Source organism: Salvia hispanica, chromosome 1 (assembly GCF_029641045.1).
Source record: "Salvia hispanica isolate PSC_SH4W2 chromosome 1, Shi_PSC_v1, whole genome shotgun sequence".
NCBI classification, from domain to species: domain Eukaryota; kingdom Viridiplantae; phylum Streptophyta; class Magnoliopsida; order Lamiales; family Lamiaceae; genus Salvia; species Salvia hispanica.
The window spans coordinates 3,880,866-3,906,269 of record NC_142692.1 but is presented as its reverse complement, the minus strand read 5'-3'; the positions used below and the strand labels follow the sequence as shown (position 1 = coordinate 3,906,269).

The 25,404-nt window shown below is 37.4% G+C and overlaps 2 pseudogenes across 1 annotated transcript; both read left to right on the top strand.

Annotated features, from left to right (window-relative positions):
• The first annotated feature begins 2,261 nt into the window (after positions 1–2,261).
• On the top strand, positions 2,262–5,340 carry LOC125220472 (putative late blight resistance protein homolog R1B-16; annotated as a pseudogene). Its single transcript, XR_016134375.1, has 2 exons — positions 2,262–2,635; positions 2,746–5,340. The product of XR_016134375.1 is annotated as a putative late blight resistance protein homolog R1B-16 (transcript).
• A 4,729-nt stretch (positions 5,341–10,069) lies between these two features.
• LOC148933122 (putative late blight resistance protein homolog R1B-16) lies at positions 10,070–20,753 on the top strand (annotated as a pseudogene).
• Positions 20,754–25,404: the final 4,651 nt, after the last annotated feature.

The following is a 25,404-nucleotide window of genomic DNA, read 5'->3' as shown; positions in this document are numbered from 1 at the left end:
CTCTGGAATCTAGATACACTAATTATTAGTTTTGAGGAAGAATTCATAGCACCAACTGAAATGTGGAAAATGTATAAACATAGGCATCTCAAGTTTGCATATCGAAGAATGCATCTCCCAGATCCTCCGAGCGCAGATGATGATATTATTATGATGGAGAATCTAGAAGTGCTCAAAAGAGTGAAAAATTTCAATGTAAGTGAAGATGTTGTTAAAAGAATTCCCAATATCAAGGAATTGGATACGACATATGAGGGGCAACCTATTGATGGAGTGGACTATCTGAGCTGTCTTCACTGTCTTAGTAAACTGGAATCCTTGGAGTTGTGGGCCCACTCCACTGATTTTGGAAACTATATGCATAAGATCAACTTTCCACCCTCCCTTAAAAAGTTGTTTCTCGTGTTACCATGTGATTCAGAGTGGGAGGACATACTGCAAACAATAGGCTCATTACCACTTCTTGAGATGCTCGTATTAAGTGGAGGCCGCTTCAGAACACGCGAGTGGGAAACAATGGAAGACCAATTCCAGAGTCTCAAGTCACTAAAATTGTATGAATGTGGTGATCTAGAAAGTGGACGGTGTCAGAGAGCTCTCACTTTCCACTTCTTATAGAGCTTTGTCTTTCTGAGTTGGATGAGTTGAAGGAGATTCCTTCCAAAATTGGAGAAACACCGACACTCAGGTCAATTGAATTGGAATTTTGCAGTGAATCGGTGGTGTTGTCAGCTAAACAGATGTTAGACGAACAAGAGGATTTGAATGGAGACCTTTTTGTTAATGCTGGAGTTTGGATGGAAGATGAAGCATTTGGCAACTTCCAACTTTGAAGTTATAGTGCATTCTATTAGTAAGTTAGACTGATGTTATCGTAAATATCACTCTTCTTTTACGTGTTTTTCCCCTCTAATTCTAGTTTATTAAGTCTCTCTCTTTCGCTTTATTTGAGATGGTTAGGAACAAGTCTAATTGAGATGATTGAGATAAATATAGATGGTTATTTTAAATACAATTAAGTTATTAACTTGATTTAAATGTTGTTATTTAACCGTTATTTTTTTTGATGATATGGACCAAAACATTTATTAGAATTTGATTTTAAACTAGACATAACATGTTACACAATAAATATATGCAGGTCCCATTTTCTCAACTTTTTACGTATGGAATTATTTAGATTCTGCTGCTTCAGCTTATAGTAGAATAAGTTTGGTGATAGAAATTTCATACAAATGTCACATTTTAGTGAGTTTTCAAGGCAAAAAACATCTGTATTGTTGTTATAAATCAAAATACAATCGTCCCTCCTGGTTGGTCGTCACAGTGCGTTCTTTTTTGTCGGGCTACCACTTTGAGTTCTCATTGGTACTATAACAACCACGTTGATTACCCAGGTTCCTTGCCCTGCCACCCCTCCAAATCGGCTCTCAAACATACTCTTTGGTTATGGTAGACATTACAACCATTACGAGTCGTTTGGCTCTAAATGAAATAGCCAATGTTACGAAGAAATATGATAACTCATTTAAAAAACTAATCTATTAATATAGATAATACATTTGGTCTATTTATCTCACTATTCTTAAAATAAATGTTGGATATTGAGTTTGTCCGTTTTAATCTTGTGGGCATGTGGGGTCAAGGCCCAAAATATTCACTATGTTCGAGCCCGTATATTTACTTAACGATAAAAAAATTTGATGCCCGACAGCAATGATAACATTCTTTATTTGTTTTACATAAATAGAGTGTTCACACTTGGCGCAAACTGTCTCGGCACCAACTTTACTTTTGTTAATCAAAAAGTAAGGAAAACACATTGTTGTGAGAGCTTTAGAATTAAATAAAGATTGTGATAATATAGGATATTTAAGTGAAGTTGGGCCATATTCATGATTGTTTAATTAGTGCCAATATTTTAAGTTATCAAAGATGAACTAGCATGTCACGCTGCGTGACTCACGCCCACTTATCTATGCATTTCACATGCTCCCTCTTCCGTCCCAACTTAATTGATCGACTGATATTAGACAAATATTGATATATCGGTATAATTTTACAACACTAACAACCAAAAGAAATCAATCATATGAGCTACGACAGAGAGTGTATAAATAATCATAACGGCAACATTTTACCAAAGTTAAAGACTAAACCTCAGTTAAAGTTGATTGTTATTCTAACATTTCCAATAAGACAGTGTATATTATATCAAAGTAGCTAGGCCATAGGTTAATAAGGCTAGTGCTTATAAAAGTTGTCTGGCTAAAATCACATTATATTCTAGTGCTTCATAATATATCTTTCTTTCTTTGTATCTTCATAAAAAAAGCTTCGAGTGGTGTCACAATACAATATTCATCTTCGATATTTTTATCTCATCATTTCAATTCACACTGAGTTTATTCCATTAATTTTCAAAGAATTAAGATGGCGGCTTATGCAGCTTTAATTTCTCTTATGCGTATCATAGATGATATTGAAACTCATCCTTCCCCTCCGATGTCTCTCGACAAACAACAAGTCCAATCTCTCACACAAATAGTTACCTTCTTGCAGGAATTTCTCGAGGGCTACAAGTCACCATACGAGTACAGCGACGAATCAGATCCCTTGGAGATTCGCATTATGGGTGAGTAGATTTTTTCAAAATGCTCAAGCAAGCTCTATAATTTCAAGATATATTATTGATGATTAAGAGTATTGTCATCTACTCATATCTCTAACTTGTTCGCATTGCAGATGCAACTCAAGCAGTTGAAGACGTGATTGAGTCTTATATAATCGACACAATCAAGCTTTCTGCAGCAGCAACTGATGACAGTGGCGATGAACATATCAGTTGCATCCATTTCTATCAAGATCTGCAAAATGTGATAGAAAATATGGATTTGATCAAGAAAGAAGTGACTACGATAACAATGGAGAAGGAAGTGCACAACAGAAAGGTGGCATCTGGTGATGGTGGTTTAAAATCCAGTTCCAATGAGAAGAAGCATCTAATGGTAGGGTTTGATGATGTGCTTCTTCGACTCCTGCATAGGCTTACCGATGGAAACACCAATCGCAAAATAATCCCTATTGTAGGGATGGGTGGCATCGGCAAAACCACTCTTGCAAAAGGTGCGTTTGAACACAAGCTTATTAAGGAGCATTTTGATATATGTGTGTGGGCTACCATTTCCCAAGTGTATAATATAGGAGAAACTCTTAGGGAAGTTCTCACTCAAGAAGGAGAATCCTCGAGCAATATAGATGAGAGAGAATTGAAACTAAGATTACACAAGTACTTATGGGGTAGGAGGTATCTCATTATATTGGATGATATGTGGAGTATAGATGTATGGGACAGGTTGAATTTTTCATTTCCTGATTGCAATAAGGGTAGTCGAATATTAGTAACAACGAGGATGTCAAACTTGGCCGCCCATTTGACTGATTCCAATAGCCTCTTTAAGATTGGATTTCTAGACAAAGTTAGCAGTTGGACTTTGTTCTCCAAAATTGTATTTGAGGAACAAAGCTTTCCTACTAAACTCGAGACTATTGGAAAGAAAATTGTGAAAAAGTGTAATGGACTTCCTCTGTATATTGCTGTGATAGGGGGTCTATTGGCTAAATCTGAACTTACACTAGATTATTGGGAGTTCATAGAGGAAAACTTAAGTTCTGTAGTGAATTCAGATAATGATGATTATTGCTTGACAATATTGAGACTGAGCTATAACCACTTGCCTGCCTATCTAAAGTCTTGTTTTTTGTATATGGGAGTGTTTGAGGAAGACAGTGTAATTGATCCTTCAAAATCGTGCAACTATGGGTTTCTGAGGGATTTCTTAAACCAATAGACAACAAAAGTATGACAACAATTGCTGAACAGTACTTGAAAGAACTAGTTGATAGAAATCTCATCCTAGTTCATAAATTGGAGATACATGAGAATGTAGAATTTACAAAATTCATGATTTACTTAGAGATTTATCTGTGAAAGAAGCTGAAAAACAGAGGTTTTTCATGTCTTGAGGGAACAAAGTCCGCAAGAACTAATTAGCCAACAACGTATTGTTATTCCTAGAAGCACTTCAAAGGAAAAAATCCAGGATGCCTTGGAACATATGCCCTATGCTCGTTCTTATCTAGTATTTGGTAACAAAGAAGTTTCTCGATTCCCAAATTCTAGGTTTTTAAGGATATCGCATATGTGTGGTTCGCTAAGTGAAGAGGAGTTTTTACAATTAAACGTTTTTCAGTTGATGAACTCACGATACCATGCTTTTGAAACTCGAAAGGAGTTTGTAATTCCTTCTTCCATCAATCTGCTTTGGAATCTAGATACACTCATTATTCTTTCCTGGGAAAATTTGATTGAACCAACTGAAATCTGGAATACGTATAAACTCAGGCATCTAGAGCTTAAAGTTTCGACATTGCATCTCCTAGATCCTCGGAGCACGGACGATGATATTATTATCATGGAGAATCTAGAAGTGCTCAATAGAGTGCAAAATTTCAATATAAGTGAAGATGATGTTAAAAGAATTCCCAATATCAAGGAATTGAAAATGACATATTGGGGGCAGCTAATTGATGGAGTGAAGTATCTGAGCTGTCTTCACTGTCTTAGTAAACTGGAATCCTTGGAGTTGTGGGCCCACTCCCTTGGCATTCGAAAGTATCTGCTGAAGATCAAGTTCCCACCCTCCCTTAAAATTTTGATTCTCCGGATACGAAGTGATTTTGAGTGGGAGGACATACTGCAAATCATAGGTTCGTTACCACTTCTTGAGAAGCTTGTACTACATGAAGGCCGCTTCAAAACACGTGAGTGGGAAACAACGGAAGACCAATTCCAGAGTCTCAAGTCACTAACATTGTATGGTTGTGGTGATCTAGAACACTGGACAGTGTCAGAGAGCTCCCACTTTCCACATCTTACAGTGCTCTGTCTTTTTGGGTTAGATAAATTGACGGAGATTCCATCAGAAATTGGAGAAATACCAACACTCACGTTAATTCAATTGTATTGTTGCAATGAGACGGTGGTGCTGTCAGCTAAAAAGATATTAGACGAACAAGAGGATTTACATGGAGACCAACTAGACCTTCTTGTTTACGCTACAGTTTGGAAGAAAGATGAAGCGCTGCAGAAGTTGGCAACTTCCAATTTTATAGTTACAGTGGCGCGTTGGTCACCTAATGCATAGTCTAATTTCACCCCTCTTTCTTTTTTGGGTTTTTCTAGTCAAGTCATATCACTCGGGCTTATTTTGGGCTTTGTAAATATGTAGAAGCGGAAATAGTCAACTTTCTCTTCCTCCTTTAAAAATAAGAAATTTTTATTAATTTGTCCCTTAATATTGTGCACTTTTTAATTTAAGAAATATTCTACACTAATAATAATAATATGGATTCTAATATTCATTAACACTACTAATTCTAGTAGTAGTCCAATATTCATTAACACTACTAATATTCATTAACACTACTAATAATAAAAGCGATTATCATAACGCTTTTATTCGCATAACAACTCCAGATTTATCATCAAATCGTGTCACGCATGAGTGTTTTTCACACAACACACGCACACACACACAACACGCATACCGAGGCATGCACATACACACACGGTCACACACACACACGGTTTCCCACACACACCTATTCATCCCAAATTCATCAATTGATTTCCCCTTCACTCAATCTAAATGCATGAGGGCTCAAGAACACCGAATAATTGGTAGAGGAAGAAAGATTAATATAGAAAATACATTTTTCACTCGAACGGACGGTAGAAACAAAGTAATAGCCTTGATTCTTCTACAAATTCTTGAATTTCAACTTCAATTCTTGTTAAAGAATGAAGAGATCTTGAATAAAATAGAAAATAAGTTGAAGAAGAAGTGGAAGGAGTGGGAGGCGTTTTTCTTCAAGAGGGAGGAGGCGATTTTTCTGACTTCTAGGGTTAGGTTCTCTCTTATTTATAGAGTGCAAAAATAATATCTTTATTAAATAAATTAAAGATTTGAGAAGATATGGAGAGATTTGATTTTAGTAGTTGGCGTGTAATTTGGGAGAAATAAGGGGGATTTTCGAATTATAGGCTATTTAATTAGCCTATGATTTTATTTGGATATTTTACGGAGTATAATAAAATATCACGGAGCAGAAAAATAATAAATCCTCCCAAATAATTATGGAATAGGTGATTTTTATGCCTATGATTTAAAAAATAGGATATGACAAGATCTTCTTAGATATGGTAAGATATGCTAAGATATTTGAATTTATATATGGAAGAGAATAAACAAGGGATCAAATAATATAATAAAATAATCCATTCTCCCAATAATAGGAGATTTTCGAAAATCTCCTTGAAACAATGGGGGCCGAAAATTTATGAAATAAATTAGGAATATTCGGACTTTGGATTGAATTCGGATAATTATCCCAAGTAAATAATTAAATCCAAGAAAATAGGATTTCTCCTCCAATAATGACAGTCGAAATTTCCAAATAAATAAATAGTGCTCCTATAATTCTCACTCATCCCTTAGGAAAAAATAATTCACCACAATATTATTTCACCCCACATCAAAATATTCACATATTCGAATTTCGCATCCACTTCACATTTTCCAACGACTTTGACCATTCCACGGCCACGTCATATTTTCCACATCTTTGACTTTTCAACGTCGCGTCATATATTTGACTATTCAAATAAATCTCAATTCCATAACGCAACTAGGTCACAAAGCAATCATGCAATTAATTCACTCATCAATAATACCATAGCACTAAAGGCATTTAATGCAAAAATTTTATAACCCGAAAATTAGGGTTTGCAAAAGTGGGGCGTTACATAATATCCTACAAAATCCGTGATTTACTAAGAGATCTATCTATGAAAGAAGCTCAAAAACAGATGTTTCTTTATTTCTTGAGGAAACAAAGTCCTCAAAGGCTAATTAGCCATCAACGCATTGTTATTCATGGAAGCACTTCAATGAATACAATCAAGGATGCCTTGGAATATATGCCCCATGCTCGTTCTTATCTAGCATTTGGTAATCAAACAGTTGGTCAGTTCCCAAATTCTAGATATTTGAGGATATCGCATACGTGTGGTATGCAATTAAGAAAGGAGTTTGCACAACTAAATTTGTTTAGGTTGATGAACTCACGATACCATACTCTTACAACTTTATGGAGTTTTGTAATTCCTTCTTCCATTAATTATCTGTTTTGGAATCTAGATACACTGATTATTAGATGTGATGAAACATTTACTGCACCAACTGAAATCTGGAAAATGTATAAGCTTAGGCATCTCGAGTTTGATGCTTGGAAATTGCATCTCCCGGATCCTCCGAGCGAGGAGGACGATGATATTATTATGATGGAGAATCTAGAAGTGCTTGTAGGACTGAAAAATTTCAATGTAAGTGAAGATGTTGTTAAAATAATTTCCAATATAAAGACATTGAATGTGTTATATGAGGGCTCCCACTTTCCACTTCTTATAGAGCTTTGTCTTTCTTGGTTACATGAATTGAAGGAGATTCCTGCGGAAATCGGAGAAATACCAACACTCAGGTCAATTGCATTGGAATGGTGCAATAAATCTGTGGTGTTGGCAGCTAAATAGATATTAGAGGAACAAGAGGATTTATATGGAGACCAACTTGACCTTGTTGTTCACGCTAAAGTTGATAAGATTGATGAAGCATTGCAGAAGTTGGCAGCTAAAGTTGACCTTCATGTATGTATGTTTTCCCCCCTAATTCTAGTGAAGTTTTCTCTCTCGTTCGTTTTTTCCGACTACAAGTTGATTATACTATTTCTTCGTAACAATTTTTTTATCAATACATATGAGGAATTATTTTAAGGGATCGGAGCGGTAGGACAACTTTTCTCGGTAAGAAAATGATAAATAAATATATGCAATATAAAATAAATACTCTTATTGTTTTTTCAAAAATAAAGACTTTAGGGAAGACACGAGTTTTGATACAAAATTTATAAAACTGTAAAAAAAGGTTAAAGTAATTGAAATAGTATTAGTACGTAGTAAAACTTGTACGAATGAATTATTTTTAGGCATTGGATCCAATAAATTCTTAAAATATCATTACTACGTGGACTCAAATGAGGTGATATGGCAGGGTATATAAATTATTAGTACTCTATCCATCTCAACTTAAATGATACGTTACGTTTTATGTTTGAATGAAGATTAAAAAAGTGATATCTAACTAATTGATTGCTTAGATAATAAAATAGAAGAGAAAAGAATAATAGACTAAAGATAAATTATCTTGAGGTATTCCTTATTTGTCTTGGTTTTGCTTTAATCATAGTCACAGGTATATTTAAGCATCTCTCCAGTCTTCCATGTTGCCGATGTTGGATCTGCTACAAAACAGTCGCATTGTTTTGAGTTCCCTTAACATTTTCTTCTTAAAATGCATTACAAAAAACTTTATTGCTATTTGTCTACTAGTTTTGGCACTCATATAATGTGTAGAATGTATTTAGCCATCACATTTGTATGATTCCTGTTTTCTACATAATTATTAGGATTTACTTGCAAACTACATAACATGTTACCAGTTACATACATGCAGATTCCCTGTTCTCAATTTTCTTCATGACTAGTTAGATGGCCTCATGTAAGTTTTGGGTCTCGATCTCTCCAAACAAGCCCAAGCTTATCGCCAAATGTCTCTTCTATTACGAAGACCACCGGGGCGCGAAGCTTATCCAGGAGATGTTTTTTATTTGCATTCACGCCTTTTAGAAAGAGCCGCTAAATTAAATTCTAGTTTAGGTGAAGGGAGTATGACCGCCTTGCCAATAGTTGAAACTCAATCGGGAGATGTGTGCAGATAGAGAAAAACATATACATTTTCAAGGGTTCACTGTGGAAAGAGCGGAGAAAATCTCAGTCAAGAAATAGAAGGTTGAGAGGGTGATCTTTGTGATCGATTGATGCAGCTCAGTCAGTGAATGTTCTCACACAATGGTTAGTTGATTCATCTACTGCGTTTTAGTTGAGATTAGCTTGGATAGTTGTGGGATTGTATGTGTAAATTCTGTATTTGTATGCCTCTGTAATTCTCCTATCTTCATCAATACAAAGTGCTCGAGTTCTCCCGTGGATGTAGGCTACATTGGCCGAAACACATAATTGGTGTGTCGTTGATTCTTGATCTCAATTCTTGCTTAGTATAATCGTCGATTGCGGTATTTGTTGTTCACAGTAGGAGATGTAACACCAAATATAGTAGGGGATCTTCTCTAAGTTGCATGATACACATCTTAATAGTGTCTCTAAGTTTCACTTTTGGACTCTTTCTAAAAGCGTCTTTAAGTTGAATTTCGCATTAATTCAACGACGCTATCATTTTGCGTCCTTATTTTAGTTGAGACACGGAGATTAGGGATACTTTCGAAGCGTCTTGATAAATAATTTAGAAACACAACATAGCATCTATGATTGAATAGAAAAGTTAACCTTAGCCATTGTTTTTCTTGCAATTTGCAAATATCATAATATACACATTCCCATAAACAAAGTCTGAGCTAATTTCCAGTCTGCCGTGATAATTATTTAAGCTTTTCTAACAACCAATTGCAACAATTATTTAAGCATTTCTAACAACCACTTGCAACAATGATTTAACCATTTCCAGTTTGAAAATCATGTATTGTTTCGCTAGCATTAGAATTAGTCAAAAATAGTGATGATATAGCAAATTTAAGTGAAGATTTGGCCGGCCAGATTCGTACGTGCTAATTATTTATAATAATTGTTTAATTGATGCCAATAATCAATCAAAGATAAACCAGCCTGTCACACTCAATTAATATATGCATTTCATATATTAATAATTAATATCTATAATGGGTATATTTTATCAGAGTTGAGACAAAATGGTCTTGCTAATTTCACATTCTACTTCTCAATTGTGGTTTCAAAATACCATATTCATCTTCGATATATTTGTCTAAATCATTTCAATTCAAACTGTGCTTTTGCATTAATTTTCAAAGAATTAAGATGGCAGCTTATGCAGCTATTATTTCTCTTATGCGTATTGTAGATGATATTGAAACTCATCCTTCCCCTCCGATTTCTCTCGACAACCAACAAGTCCAATCTCTCACACAAATAGTTACCTTCTTGCAGGAATTTCTTGAAGGTTACAAGTCACCATACGAGTACAGCGACGAAGCAGATCCACTGGAGATTCGCATTTTGGGTGAGTAGATTTTTTCAAAATGCTTAATCAAACTCTTTTATTTGTTAGAACATAAAAAAGATAATCACTAGGTATAACAGCCCGCCCGCCCTCCTAGGGTACAATAAATGCGGCGGCTGCTACCAAACGGACTCTAAAGAAGTAAAATAGGCTAGGGTTTTATTTAAAGAGTGTTGACCAAAGCATTTAAAGGAAACATCATAGCAATAAAGCAACAACTTAACCTAGAAGCTTGAATAAGAAAGAGAAAGGGGTATCTTAAATAACGATCAAAATCTCAAAGAGTACGACACATTATCCAAGATAAAAATCACAAGGAAAGGGCTAAGGCCTCAAATCGAAGGCGAGATGCAAATATCCCAAGAACAAATCCTAAAGTGTATCAAAATTCAGCGGAAAGCGACCAAGAGAAAGAATAGCTATGTATGAAGACACAACTATGCTTGAAGTTCAAAATATCCATCTTAATTAGTTATTATGCTCAACACCCGCCACCGCTCGTCATCGTTCAACCTGCACATAAGGAAAATACATACAGGGCTGAGTATTTTTGAAATACTCAGTGAGCTTGTTGCCAAAACATTTTAAAAGTTATGCCACCCTTACCAAGTGAACTCGAGTTTTAAGCAGTTATAAGAGAAATATCACGAGTATCACAAAATGTATTTTTCATAGACTGGCCAGTCAAAATAACTCCCAATTTTTCCTCAACAAAATCAACAATCACAAATATTCCATGGTGCGACGAAAGTGTGGCCACACTTTTCGCCCACAAGACCGGCCGACTAGCAAGGACGGCTCCCAATCCCCTCGTGTACACAACCTGGTAGGGTTTGCGGCCCATACTCAGACCCGAATTCGAATAATCACATTCATAGCCCTATAGCCCAATGGAGCGAACTCACAAACTAGGCATCAGGCGCACAATATCACAACAAAATAGACATAGGCATGGCATAACAGTTAAACCACTCTTATAACACCAATCAATATTTTTGACAAAATAAAAGAGAGTTTCAAGAGTAAAGCCCACCTCGACTGCTTAGATTTCAAGTAGTTTCGCTTTTCCGTTATCCGGCTTCACAACCAAAGTTTCACCTTTTAATCACATAGGCACATATCATAAATAAGGTAATACTACTCTTACTTATGCATGCCTCAGTACTTTTCCCTTTTCCCATCGATTTATCTTATCGTTACTAATCAATCAAGATCACGTTTATCATACAAGAATATTTAGCCATCAAACACACACTACACAAGCACTACACACACACACACGTCGCACACACACACACGCACACACATACATATTCCCACATCCCTTTTATCCCACTTTTACTCAACCAAGATGCATGAGGGTTCAAGAAGACCGATTAATCGGTTAGAAAGAAGAGGAATCGAGTAGGATCAAGAAGATGAATATAAAATACCTTGTGAGAAAAACGAACGGTGGAAAATAAGTAAAGACTTGGTTTCTTCGAAAATTCTTGGATCAAACTTCAATTTCTTCTCAATGGATGAAGGATTTATGGAGTAAAGTAGAAGAAAATTGAGAGAGTGTGGGGAGAAGAGAGGGGGACGAAAAATAAGGGGTGGGGCGAAAATTTGTGATGGCTAGGGTTAGGTTTTTGGCTCCTTATTTATAGAGTCCAGTAAAATCTTTAGGTAAATAAATAGAATATTTGGTAAGATCTTATTCTCCACAATTAAATAAATAAATATTGTGAAGTAGGGAAGAAGAATTAATAAAAATAGATCCTAGGGCAAATCCCATAGTATTCGAAAATTAGGCTTCTAAGATAGCCAAGACTTTGTTTTGGTATAATTTACGGAGTAGAATAAAATATCACGGAGTAAGATAAAAATAGGGATTCTCCCAATTTGGAGTAAAAAGTGGCGTCTCCTATGCCCTTTAAATAAGGCATGGATTTTTAAATATTGACTAAAATAAGATAAGGCAAGATCTCTTGAGGTATGGAAAGATTTGGTAGAATAATAAAATTCTAGGTATGGAAGGAAATCAAATAAGGGATTAACTAAGATAAAATAAATTCCTACCTTCCCACTATAGGTGATTTTCGAAAATCACTAAGGCAAAAGGGGGCTCGATTTTTCTTCTTAGAAATAAGGAAATAATTGGGTCTTGGATTTAATTTGGATAAATATCCCAAGAATTAAATTAAATCCGGAAAAAAAAAATAGAATTCCTCCTCCAAAAGGCCAAGGGGTCGAAAATCTCAAGAATTAGAGTGACAAGTATTTATGGAAATTTTCTCTAATATTCTCACTCACCCATAAACAAATAATTCATCTCATAAATTAATAAATCACATGCCACATCATATAATAAACAAGTTTGACTTTTCAAACTTCCAACACAACCCTAGACTCGACTCGGCCATAGCATCACATGCAATAAATGCATTCACGACTCCATGACATCAATAATAAATTCTTGGGCTCTAAGATTAGGGTTCTAAATTCTGAGATGTTACACTAGGGGTATATATTTTTCCAGATAGTTTATTGATGATTAAGTGTATTGTCATCTAGACTAATATCAGTTTCTTTTCGGCAAAATATATGGCTCTGCTATTGTCATCTGCTCATATCCATAACTTGTTCGCATTGCAGATGCAACTCATGAGGTGGAAGACGTGATCGAATCCTATATTATTGACACAATCCAGCTTTCTGCAGCAGCAAATGACGATGGTGGTGATGAGCAAATCAGTTGCATCCGTTTCTATCAAGATCTGCATAATGTGATAGAGAAAATGGATTTGATGAAGAAAGGGGTGACTGCAATAACAATGAAGAAGGAAAAGCACAAGAGAAGGGTGGCATCTGATGATGGTGGTTTAAGATCCAGTTCCACTGAGAAGAAGCATCTCATGGTAGGGTTTGATGATGTGCTTCTTCAACTCATGGATAGGCTTACTGATGGAAACCCCAGTCGCCAAATCATCCCTATCGTAGGGATGGGTGGCATCGGCAAAACCACTCTTGCAAAAGGTGCGTTTCAACACAAGCTTATTAAGGATCATTTTGATATATACGTGTGGACTACCATTTCCCAAGATTATAATATTTTAGAAACTCTTAGGGATGTTCTCACTCAAGCAGGAGGATCATCGGGCAGTAGTGATGAGAACGAATTGGAAGTAAGATTACACAAGTGCTTATGGGGTAGGAGGTATCTCATTATATTAGATGATATGTGGAGTATGGATGTGTGGGATAGGTTGAAATTTTCCTTTCCTAATTGTAGTGAGGGTAGTCGAATAGTAATAACAACGAGGATGTCGAACTTAGCTGCCCACTTGACTGATTCGTATAGTGTCTTTAAGATGAGATTTCTAGACGAAGTTAGTAGTTGGACTTTGTTCTCAAAAACTGTAATGGGGGAACAAAGTTTTCCTACTCATCTTGAGAGTATTGGAAAGAAAATTGTCGAAAAGTGTAATGGACTTCCTTTATGTATTGTTGTGATAGGGGGTCTATTGGCTAAATCTGAACTTACACTAGATTATTGGAAGTTCATAGAGGAAAACTTTAGTTCTAGAGTGAATTCGGAGAATGATGATTATTGCTTGAGAATATTGAAACTGAGTTATAATCACTTGCCCACATATCTAAAGCCTTGTTTTCTATATATGGGAGTGTTTGAGGAAGATAGTCAAATTTTTGCTTCAAGAGTTGTCCCACTATTGGTTTCTGAAGGATTTCTTAAATCAATAAACAACAAGAGCTTGACAAAAAATGCTGAACAATACTTGAAAGAGCTAGTGGATAGAAATCTCATTCTAGTCCATGAGTCGGAGATCTTTGGGGACGTAATATCCTACAAAATTCATGATTTACTTAGAGATCTATCTGTGAAAGAAGCTGAAAAACTGAGGTTTTTTTATGTCTTGAGGAATCAAAATCCTCTACGACTAATTAGCCAACAACGAATTGTTATTCCTGGAAGCACTTCAAAGGAAAAAATCCAGGATGCTTTGGAATTTATGCCCCATGCTCGTTCTTATCTAGTATTTGGTAATAAAAGAGTTGGTCAATTCCCAAATTCTAGATTTTTGAGGATATCGCATACGTGTGGTTGGCTAAGAAAAGAGGAGTATTCACAATTAAATGTGTTTCAGTTGATGAATTTACGATATCTTGCTTTTGCAACTTATTGGAAGTTTGCAATTCCTTCTTCCATCAATCTGCTTTGGAATTTGGATACACTAATTATTAGGTGTCGACGGGAAGATCTGATTGCTCCAACTGAAATCTGGAAAATGTATAAACTTAGGCATCTCGAGTTGTATGGATTGCAATATCTCCCAGATCCTCCGAGGGCGGACGATGATATTGTTATGATGGAGAATCTAGAAGTGCTCATGGGAGTGAATAATTTGAATGTAAGTGAAGATGTTGTTAAAAGAATTCCGAATATCAAGGAATTGAGTATGACATATGATGGACAGCTAATTGATGGAGTGAACTATTTGAGCTGTCTTCACTGTCTTAGTAAACTGGAATCCTTGAAGTTGTTTGTCCACTCCCCTGATATTGGAAAGTATCTACAGAAGATCAACTTATCACCCTTCATTAAAGAGTTGTTTCTCGAGCTAGAAATTGGTTTTGAGTTGGAGGACATACTGCAAAAAATAGGTTCCTTACCACTACTGGAGAAGCTCAAATTATATGGAGGTCGCTTCAGAAGACGTGAGTGGGAAACAATGGAAGACCAATTCCAGAGTCTCAAGTCACTAACATTGTACGGATGTGATGATGATGCGGAGCAGAAAACTTTGTGATTTGTTTTAAATATTTTAATCCCCAATTAATCAGTTATATTTTATTAGTTAGTTTCCTTTTATTAGTTAGTTTCCTTTTATCAGCGTAAATGACTCCTCTAGGGTTTAGAATCCCTTCTTTAAATTAAGTTGTAATCGTCATTAGCCGTCATCTTGGTTTTGAGATTAATAGAAACGGATCTTCAATCCCTCGCCCTGCGCACTCTGTGTCAGGTGGTACCAGAGCCATGGCTGACGATTCCGTGGTAGGCAATCTTTGCGGGCATGATCACGGCGATGGTCCTATGCCCATGAGAGATTGCTCGTTGTTGCGCCGTTTGGAGCAACACTTTGATTTGCGTTTCGATGCCATACAAACGCAAATTGAAGGGGTAAGCAGAAGGCCGGATGTCTTGGAAGTGGGTGTAGGCTCTACAGCCAGGACGGAAAGGATCAGACGAGAGGACGGTCGGCGTCTCCGTAGGGAGAACCGAGTGGATGTATCGTCTGAGTCAGAATCTGATGAATCAGGCCCATCAAGACGCTCAAGACATTCAAAATCACTGACGAGATCAGGGGGTTCGCGACGTCATAATAGTGAAACTTCTGATGGGCTAGAGGAGAGTGTTAATGAATCTGCGTCAATACGAAGAAATAATCGTATGAGGGATCTCCGTAGGGGACGTGGTGGTGATCGTCATGTAGTAATGGAAAGGGATTGTGAAAGACCGAGGAAGCAAAGGACTCCACCTGGGTTTAGATTGAAGATTGACATTCCCACATTTGACGGGACTCTAAATATTGAGGGTTTCTTAGATTGGGTCGCTGAAGTAGATAGGTTCTTTGAGCATGCCGATGTCCAAGAGAAAAAATGTGCCGGCATGGTTGCTTGTCGTTTGAAAGGAGGGGCCTCTGCTTGGTGGGATCGGACGCTGCAAGAGCGTGAGGAACTTGGGAAGGCAAGAGTCTGTACTTGGCGAAAAATGAGAGGGATGCTAGTAGACGAATTTTTACCAATGGACTATGATCAAGTCTTGTTTCAACAGTACCAACGCTGCCAGCAAGGAACTCGATCGGTGCATGAGTATACATGTGAGTTTAATCGTCTTACAACCAGGAATAAGTTATCGGAAACCATGGCGCAAAAGGTGGCGCGGTACCTTGATGGGTTAAAGCCCCAGATACGTAATAGGATCGGCATTCAAGCAATCCATTCTTTGAGGGATGCTAAAGGCTTCGCTCTAAAAGCCGAACAAATGATTCAACAGAATTCGTTTAGAACCAATTCGGGAGGTGACCGGAGTAGGATGACTGGTCAGCCAAACAGCCAATCAGGCGGAGATGGGAGTAATCCAGTGAATGGTCCGGTGGAAAAGAGGGGATCTGGTGAAGTCAATAAGGGTACTCCACATGTGGGTAAAAAACCAAATACAAACCCATATGCCTGACCATTTGGGGGTAAATATTTTCGTTGTGGGGAGACGGGTCACACATCAAATATGTGCCCGGGGAGACGCACTGTTAATATTGCTGGGAAGGAGATAGATGATGAGGAGGCAGACTTTTGTGAACCAGATGGAGATAGCAATGATGATGATTGTGATGACGAAGTTAAGCAATTGGCGGGAGTGTGTCAACGTCTGCTAATCGCACCCAAAGTTGATGGTGCTAACACTCAGCGACATCAATTATTTCGAACGAGAGGCACAATTGGAGGTCAACTTTATACCCTGTTGGTGGATGGGGGAAGTATGGAGAACATCATTGCTGGTAAAGTGGCTCGAAAGTTGGGATTGAAATTTGAAACTCACCCACATCCGTACACGTTGGGCTGGATCACATCTGGAGCTGGTGGAATTAGAGTTGTGGAGCAATGTAAGGTACCATTTTCAATTGGAAATTATTCCGATGAAGTTATTTGTGATGTGGTAGAAGGATTAGATGTGTGTCATGTAATTCTTGGTAGACCGTGGCAATTTGATGTTAACTCTCGTCATGAGGGTAGAACAAATGTATATTCTATAGAAAAAGGAGGGAAAAAGTTTATTTTGCTGCCATTAAACCGCAAGCGACCAGGCTCGGATGACAAGGAATTGGTTTCCTTGTGCTCTTCTTGGTTTGACGTGAAGCGGGAATTCAAGGGTGTTGACACTGCATTTGCCTTGATCGTGAAACAAGAAGCCAAGTTAGCTACCTCTCGGCCTCACGAGCTGCCACATGGAGTTCAACTATTGTTGGCTGAATTTTCTGACATTGGACCAGATGATACACCATCAGGATTGCCACCACTACGAGATATTCAACATTACATCGATTTGATTCCTGGAGCTAGCCTTCCGAACCTTCCTCATTATCGAATGAGTCCACAAGAGAGTGGTATATTGAAAGATAAGGTGGAGGAGTTGCTACAGAAAGGACAAATTAGAGAGAGTATGAGCCCATGTTCCGTACCAGCTTTGCTTACACCGAAGAAAGATGGGTCTTGGAGGATGTGCGTTGATAGTCAAGCGATTAATAGAATCACCATCGGGTACAAGTTTCCAGTTCCTCGTTTGGATGACATGATCGACCAGTTGTATGGAGCACAATGGTTCTCTCGCCTGGACCTTAAGAATGGATATCATCAGATACGGATTCGGCCGGGGGACGAGTGGAAGACGGCGTTCAAAACTAAGGAGGGACTCTATGAATGGCTTGTAATGCCATTCGGGTTGTCAAATGCGCCAAACACATTTATGAGGCTAATGAATCAGGTTCTCAAACCTTTTTTGGGTGTTTTTGTTGTAGTATATTTTGATGATATACTAATTTTTAGTCCAACAGAGGTGGCACATATTGCTCATTTAAGACAAGTTTTTGAAGCATTGAGGGCCAACAAATTATTCTTAAATGTCAAGAAGTGTGAATTTATGGTGTCCAACTTATTATTCCTGCGATTTGTCATAAGTAGAGCTGGGATTCAGGTTGACGAAGCCAAAATTTCTGCCATTAAAAATTGGCCTATTCCGAGATCAGCTTCAGAAGTTCGCAGCTTTCATGGTTTAGCCACCTTTTATCGGCGGTTTATTCACCATTTTGGTAGCATCGCAGCACCACTCACGGACTGCTTGAAGCAAGGTAAATTTTTTTGGTCAGATTCTGCGCAGGAGAGCTTCGAAATGCTCAAAGAAAAGCTATGTACTGCACCTGTTTTAGCCTTACCAGATTTTAACAAAGTGTTTGAGGTGGATTGTGACGCAAGCGGCGTAGGCTTAGGTGCAGTTTTGTCGCAAGAGAAACGACCAATTTGTTATTTCAGTGAGAAATTCAATGAAGTGCGCGCAAGGTGGAGCACTTATGACAAAGAGTTTTATGCAATTGTTCGGGCGCTTAAAACTTGGGAGCACTACTTGGTGGGGAAAGAGTTTATCTTATATTCAGACCATGAGGCTTTAAAATTTATTAATAGTCAAAGGAGGATCAGCGTGGACAAGCACGCACGATGGTGTCAATTTATTCAAAAGTTCCCTTTCCGACTGATGCATAAGTCTGGGGCGCAAAACATTGTGGCTGATGCGCTTAGTCGACGACATCATTTACTCATGGTCCTTGGCCAGGAAATTGTGGGCTTTGACGTTTTGAAAGATTGTTATGCAGGGGATGAGGATTTTGGCATCATCTGGGAGAAGTGCCGGAGAGGAGAGGGGCAATCAGATTATCACATCCATGATGGGTTCTTAATGAAAGAAAACCAGCTTTGTGTGCCTCGGGTTTCATTGCGGGATAAAATCATTTATGATATGCATTCTAGTGGACTAGCAGCGCATTTTGGAAGGGACAAAACAGTTGATGCAATCCGAGAAAAATTCTTTTGGCCTCAACTTAGGCGAGATGTCACTCGGGTGGTACTTTCGTGCAATGTATGTCAGACAGCCAAAGGAAAAACACAAAATACGGGGCTTTACACTCCAATGCCAATACCAGAAAATATATGGGAGGATCTCTCGATGGACTTTATTTTGGGGCTTCCGAGAACACAAAGAGGAATGGATTCTATATGTGTAGTGGTCGACCGTTTCAGTAAAATGGCTCACTTTTTGGCATGTCGCAAGACGAATGATGCAGATGCAGTGGCTGCATTGTTCTTTAGGGAGATTATGAGACTGCACAGCATTCCCAAGTCCATTACTTAAGAAACGTGAGGATCTCTCGATGGACTTTATTTTGGGGCTTCCGAGAACACAAAGAGGAATGGATTCTATGTGTAGTGGTCGACCGTTTCAGTAAAATGGCTCACTTTTTGGCATGTCGCAAGACGAATGATGCAGATGCAGTGGCTGCATTGTTCTTTAGGGAGATTGTGAGACTGCACGGCATTCCCAAGTCCATTACTTCAGATCGTGACACACGTTTCTTAAGTAATTTTTGGAGGCGTCTTTGGAAGAGGTTTGATTCATCCCTTAATTTTAGCAGTACAGCTTACCCTCAAACCGATGGTCAAACGGAGGTGGTGAACCGCACTTTAGGGAACATGCTTCGAGCTATATGTCAGGAAAAACCTCACCAATGGGATGCAGCGTTGGCCCAAGCAGAGTTTGCGTACAATAGTGTCATTCACTCCTCGACTGGGCATGCACCTTTTGAAGTCGTGTACACTAAGCAGCCAGCAATGACAGCAGATTTGCTGCCAGTTAGTGTTGGGCAGAGACATGCGGCTGATGACTTTGCTGAGAGGGCAGTGGCGGTGCGCGAAGATGTTACACAGAAACTGCAGAAATCGAACCAACGTTACAAAACTGCAGCTGATCAACACAGGAAACTCAAAGTCTTTGCAGAGGGAGAGGAAGTGATGGTCTTCCTTAGGCGCGAACGCATTCCCACGGGGACTTACAACAAGTTACGTCCCAAGAAGATTGGTCCTTTCAAAATCCTTCGACGCATAAATGATAATGCATATGTAGTTGATTTACCAAAGGACTACAATATATCCTCGACATTCAATGTGGCAGATTTGACGGCATATAGACCAGATGTCGGACCCCAGTACCCGGATCCAGGATTTCATGAGAACTCGAGGTCGAGTTCTCCCCCGGTGGAAGAGCATGATGCGGAGCAGAAAACTTTGTGATTTGTTTTAAATATTTTAATCCCCAATTAATCAGTTATATTTTATTAGTTAGTTTCCTTTTATTAGTTAGTTTCCTTTTACTGTTAAAGTCAGCGTAAATGACTCCTCTAGGTTTTAGAATCCCTTCTTTAAATTAAGTTGTAATCGTCATTAGCCGTCATCTTGGTTTTGAGATTAATAGAAACGGATCTTCTATCCCTCGCCCTGCGCACTCTGTGTCAGATGATCTAGAAAAGTGGACAATGGAAGAGAGCTCCCACTTTCCACATCTTATAGAGCTTCGCCTTTTTTACTTGAATGAATTGAAGGAGATTCCAGCAGAAATCGGAGAAATACCAACACTCAGGTCAATGAATTGGAATATTGCAATGAATCGGTGGTGTTGTCAGCTAAAAAGATATTAGAGGAACAAGAGGATTTATATGGAGACCAAATTGACCTTCTTGTTCACGCTACAGTTGGGAAGAAAGATGAAGCAATGGAGTTGGCAACTTCCAATTTTAAGGTTACAGTGGAATATTGATGCATAGTATGATTTCGCTCCTCTTCTTTTCTGTTAATTTGTATGCTTTCTCACTCTTTCACTTTGCGACTTCAAGTTGATATTTGCTTGTAAAATTAATTAAGTTTCAATTAAAATTTAGGCTCAATTGTAGAAGCCCTATTTTTTAAGTGTCCTTTAAAAATAAAAATATTTCTATTTTAAAAATTACGCTCTTGATATGCAACTAAATAGATAGTGGCATAAGAAAAGATAAATAGAATTAATTGATTACTTTGATAGGTCAATTAAATTAGTAATTAAGTGATGTAGGTTATGTAGGAGTACAAAAATTTAGAAAGTGACATTTAATGAATTAAAGAATACTCCATTCGTCCGCTATTAAATGCTTCTTTTTTTTTTTATTCGACCACCAATAAATATCTCATTTCATATTTTACTATATTTCACTTTTTAAAGATCAAAACTTCAATATTAATATTGTTCTCATGAAATCGTTATAACACACGTTTTTATCTCTTTATCACGCTAATTACGTAATTGAAAAGTCATTACACAAATGCCATAAGTCCGCATAGCAAAAAGATCAAAATTGCCATTTATTTGTGAATTGAACACTTAATTCTAGATCTACAAGATTTTTGAATATATATTGTATACCTTGTGTATGTTCTTTGTTTTTAATAAATCTCGATTTTGTAATGTCTCTCAAAAAGTGAAGAATGACTCTCGAGTCTTCTTTATTATGTATGGGCTGCCATTTAAAAAAAAAAAAAAGAGAATGGATTGGGCTGTTGGATAAAGAAAAGGAAGTTTAGGCTGGAGGACTAAAAGATTTGGGCTAATTAAGTAGTAATTGTTTGAGCTAACTAAGAAATTCTCAAACTGATTAGTTAATTTACGAAAATGTTAGCTTATCTCTGAATAGTTAGTTAGTTCAACGTAATTATTCACCAGATTGATGAACGTAACTAATTAAAATCTTGATTTAACTAATGCATGAGAGTTTCAGTAATATTCTAAGGATGAACGAAAGATGAAAAAGAAATCATTAGGAGGCAGGCACTTTTTTTTAAGTACAAGGATTTCTCGAGTTTAATGAATTTTTTTTTCAAAAGGCTATCTCCATGAGTTAAAGCTGGAGTGAGGAAAATCCAAGTAAGAATTTTTAAGTGAATGAGGTCAACTTTTCTATTCTACATATTAATGTGGATGAAAATATGAAATATTTTTGAAGTGATATTTTATGAAAATTTGAAGTTATGTTTGTTGTTGATGCAAAATGATGTTGTTTTTTCATAAATGATTTGTTTTTATATGATGATGCCTATATTGAAGGTGCTATGCCGAGAATATTATGCATTGCTCTCTTGGTTATACCGAAGGTGCTATGCCAAGAGAGTCATAAATCGAATTCTGGTATCAATAGGGTTGCAAACCTTACTTGGACTAGTGTACACAAACGGACCGTGAGCCATTTGTTAAGAGAGATCGAGATAGGTAGGAAAGGGTTTATTATTCACTTATGTGTTCATCATACATTGTACACCATTATATAGGACTAGGAAATAATTTACAAGGAAAACCTAATTTATATTAATTACATTGATTCATATCTCCTATGATTGGTAAGAAATAATCTCGCATATCTTCCTCCGGAAATGGTGTGATCTTCTTTCAATCTTCCAACACTCCCCCTCAAGTTAAGTAATGGGGTTTCCGATACTTAACTTGCACAATACCTCTCGAAATGATTTCGAGTTCAAAGCCTTTGTCAGAATGTCAGCCAACTGATCTTCGGACTTGACATACGGCATCTCAACTATCTTTGCTTCAATGTTTTCCTTTAGGAAGTGTCTATCAACCTCCACGTGTTTAGTCAGATCATGTTGAACTGGATTTTTAGAGATACTAATTGCCGCCTTGTTATCGCATCAATATGTCACCCACAAGTGTATGGGGTATGTAGCACGTGGCAAGTTGAAATTATCGATCCTCGAAGACTAAATGCCGGCTTGAGTAGTACGATGCAATTTTGAACACTATCTAGACTTATAGAAGGGGTTTTTGGTTTTTCTTAACTAAGATCAAAGAGCAAGTAAGCAAGTAAGAGCAAATTGGGAAACTAAAGCAAACAAAAGGTAAGTTTCACTCAAATTGGGAAGGTAGGGATATGGTGTTAGAGTTTGTATACTAGAAATCACCTTTCGAGTGATTGAATACTGTTGAAACTCTTATTTTATTTTCCAAAGGAATAAACAGATTATTTTTGTTATAATGTTGTTATGTTTTACATTTAATAGATGTTTATTACATGTTTAAATGTATAAGTAACTTAACAAAGTCTAAGACTTTGTTTTAGTAGACCGGTTGTGGGCGTCGTTCACTTTAAGGTAACACAGTCAGTTCTAAACAAAGAAAAAGAATAATTTCACAACCTAGATAGGCTTAGACTACCTATCGTGAAAGGTTGCAATGTCAGTCCGATTATTTCTAAGCCTTACTGAAATAAGATGACGTTGGTGTGGTATAGCACTGAAAGGATCTAACAGCGAGACAGTCTTTATGCTATCTATTGAAAGACGAGGTCTCGTATATTATTTCTTAATCAATGTACGTTAGCATTGAGCATACGGTATTGATTATGCACTACTTTGACTTACCAAATGGTGCGGGTTTTTCGCAACCCAATAAGCCTGGTATATTGGGTAGTGGTGATTAATATCTAGCGGTGCTAGGATTGCTATTATGTTGAATCGTACGCGAGGTGAGTTTCGTTTGATAACATCCTCAAGAGAAGCTTGAAATAAGGTTTTATTATTCGGAAACTAGCTAGTTGGAGTTTAACCACTCTATGAATAATAAATTAGATTTTCTTGCTGAGTCCTCTCTTGGAATAAATAAGATATTAATTAATTAAGTCCATAGCAGAGAATAATTAATTAATGGATGTTTCTATCTTAAACGCGGGAAATAAATATTAATTTTTAGTAACCCGAAGTACTTGTAATTTCGGATTTGGATGGGGAGTGCAGTATTACTTCTGTAGTGGCTGCTCGTAATATTCCAATTTTAAGCTTATATTAAATTGGGTTTAATTTAATTAGTAAAAAGCTAATTGGAGGAGCCCATATCCAAAGCCTTCCATAGATCCCTGTCTGGGCTCAATATGTGACTTATTATAAATAGGGGAATAAAGGAGACAGAATCAACACAATTTTTCCTCAAATTTTCGAAATTCTCCCCTCACCAACTGAGGAGATTTTCGAATTCTTCACCTATTCACAAAAGGATTTCTTCTGTCTTCTTTATTTAAGTCCTAGTATTCTGGTGAGATCAGCCCACCCTGATATCAGTTTACAGTCCGGGAACCGGGCAGAAGATCCGTGGTTTTGTACTAAACATCTTCAGTGGAGAAGTCGCAAGCCATCTTCGATTCTTTGGAGAATCATCAAGGTATAATGGCTAAACCGTAGAAAAGCATGTTTTAGGTTTCAATTAATTTAAAGCATGATTTATTTGAGTTATAAGCATGATACATGTGACAATTGCGCGAATAGAATTTTTCTAAATAATCTGCTAAATAGATCAGAATTATTATGTAATTGATTCGTGATAAACCTAGCGCTTCCGCTGCGATAGTCCCATTGGTATGGATCACGGGTGTTCACCTAGGAATCATGCTCATCTAAATGGTCTTATGTGTGGTTAGGAAGGTCGGGTTAACTGGTTAGACCCCCTCTCGGGTGCACCTAACGCGCGTAGTTGTTGGTTATTTTAACAATCTAATCAAGCATCTTTCAATGACAATAATTAGATCAAGACATATCAAATTGGTAGTTAATTAATTAGATAAAGAAAAAGCACAATAACCAACAAAACCACCACAAAAGACATAGATAAGCATAAATCAAGGTTTAACCCATGGATTTCATACAAACTTCACCAATATCCCTAATAAAGACTTAGCTACTCATAATGGAAGCTAAGACAAAGGAAAATACAAAAATATCGAAGGAAAACATAGTAAGAAAAGATAATAGAACTCCCTAAGGTGGACTTGATGTTGGGGAGAATCTTTCTTCTTCAATCTCTTGAAGATGGAAGCCTCCTTGCCTTCAATCCTCTTGAATCTCTCGATTTTTCTCTCAATTTGCAGTGGGGGAAGTTAGGGTTCAGAAATGAGTGAGAACCCTTTTATACTCGCAGTGAAAGTCAGGATAAAATGAGCGCGTATGCAAAACACCCGGTCGGGTGATATGTAAGTGGAGAAACACCCGATCGGGTTTTCTTCCCAAAGCCCGACTTTTGCAAAACACCCGACCGGGTTTTCCGAGAAATAGAAAACACCCGGTCGGGTTTTCCTTCTGGAGTCCGTATATCTTCTGCAAAACACCCGACCGGGTTTTCCGAGAAATGGGAAACACCCGGTCGGGTTTTTCTTATGGAGAACTCCTCAAAACTCAGCTTCAGCTCGTTTCAACCTGTTTCATCACAAAACTATGACAAACCCATTAACTCACCTAATTAGTGTATATGTGGTGAAAAACCTGTATTTAACACCTTAAACCATCAAAAGCGCTCTCTAATCACACATAAAACAAGCCTAATCTATGAGTTTGTCAATGGTTGTGCAGAATAAAGATCCAACTCTGTCGTAAGTCTTCTTAGCCACAATACCTCCGTCAATCCACTCTTAATTCCCCGGAACTCTACTTTTGCACTAGATAGTGC